The 1,866-nt window shown below is 47.1% G+C and overlaps 1 pseudogene; it reads right to left on the bottom strand.

The window, feature by feature from the left end:
- Positions 989-1,648, bottom strand: LOC102176440 (annotated as a pseudogene).

The following is a 1,866-nucleotide window of genomic DNA, read 5'->3' as shown; positions in this document are numbered from 1 at the left end:
ACATACTGACCTGAATTTTCTGTTTGTGGTGTTTAACTTTGCTATTAAAGTGATTAATCTTTGTGTGTGTGTGTGTGGTGGATTTAAGTTAAGAAGAAAGAACAAAAATCCCACAGCCCCCTGCCAAGCACCTATTAGCCAAAACCTAAAGTAGCTTTGATACTCTTCAGGAAAACCTTTGGGCCTAGGAGATAAATAATAGCAAAACCAACCTGGATAAGGCTAAATAAGCATGTAAAAGTCAAAATAAAGGAAAACACACAGTCAATGGCTTGATGTTATGTATGGTTGTAATGTAGAAATACTGTGAACTGCAATTGAGTATTAATGCTGTCAACTAATTGGAAACTTTTAAAAACTATCAAGGCCTAAACCACAAGTATAAATATGCTCTATGTACTAAGTCTATCAGCTTGAGATTTTAACTATCCCATGTCTGGTAGATTACACCATGAGGGGGGCGGGGGGATACTCAGCTAGAACAAATGAGCTAGAAAATACCTGAAACTTAAAAGGCAAGAGCATATGTGAATAAACATTCTTAATAGAACTACAGAACTTATTGAATGAGAGCTGTTTTAAGTTCTCTTTACATCTTAAAATGCTATTTTCTAACAATAAGTTAAATTGAAGTAGATTCCCTTGCATTAATCTGCAGAACAGTCTATCTTCTAGGGTGAAGATGCTATTTCAATGCCAGCATAGTTAGTCTGAATTTCCACTTGCAGTATTTTGGCAAAAATGCCAAAGAGATGATCAAAGACAGGAGAGGTGATGGGTTTCTCCCTAGGAAGGTCATCCCTCCTTTTCCCTATCTTGCCTGACCCCCAAATCCTGGCGAGGGGTGGATACTGTCCTAGTAGCATCAGCTTGTGCTGCCAGTCCACGCGGGGGCCTTAATGGTTCCCTTCCCCACCCTGGTCATCTTGCTGATCACTTGTCCCAGAGCAGGAGGTTGTCACCCAGGAAGTGCATGATCCTCGAGTCCTCATGAGCCTGGAGTCCTTGCAGGAGCCTTGTTGAGAATGTCGCGAGCTTGGTAATGGTTGGAAGCGATCATGGTCAAGTGGCAGGCTTGCTCCAAGGCCTTCTGGACCTGATAGTAGAGGACAGAGCAGCTGGGGGCCAGTCCAGGCTCACTGGAGTGACTGGACTGTGTGTGCTCCTCGCTGACCTCATGGGCTTTGCTGTGGGCCTTCTCAGGTGACTCCATGAGGGTCACCTTCTAGCCAGTGGGCAACGTTGGCCAGGTAGTGGTAGTTGTCCCCTGTCATCTTTAGGAAAAAGACTTCGCTCTCATACTGAGTCTCACTGTCATTTTTGACCAGATATAGCTAGGTATCCAGCAGGCTCGGCACATCCTGACATAGTGGCTCCAACTCCTCTGTCCTTTCCACAGTAAGCACAGCCCCTCTTTGTCGTCTTATTGTATTACTATCTGCAGATGTCTTCTGCTCCACGCTACTAATGACCCCCAGGAAGAATGGCGTGCCCTGGCCATGCTCTTGCAGGCCACGGAGAGGTTTGCTCCCCCACTAGACTGTGGCTCATTCCACTCTACTGCGTTCTTTATGGGCCTGGCCCTGTGGTCGTAGTGTTCCGCCTGTTCTGCCAAGGGGCTGTCTGTACTGGTGGCTCCTTGCACCATCTTCAGGGACTTGGGTCACCCAGGCAGGGAGACTGGGTCAATCTGAAGACCTCAAAGGGGACTGCAGAGGGGCAGCAGCCTGTGTGCCTGAGAGACCAGCTCGCGAATAGATTGGCTGAGGCCACGGCATGGAGCTGCAGCTTGAGTGTGACCTCAGCCCCAGACCACAGTGGCTCCTTTCTGACTGGTGTGTGCAGATATATCATTGTGATTTTGAT

The sequence above is a fragment of the Capra hircus genome, chromosome 14 (genome assembly GCF_001704415.2).
Source record: "Capra hircus breed San Clemente chromosome 14, ASM170441v1, whole genome shotgun sequence".
Classification (NCBI taxonomy): domain Eukaryota; kingdom Metazoa; phylum Chordata; class Mammalia; order Artiodactyla; family Bovidae; genus Capra; species Capra hircus.
Note: the sequence above shows the minus strand (reverse complement) of the source record. Positions and strands in the feature narration are given on the sequence as shown.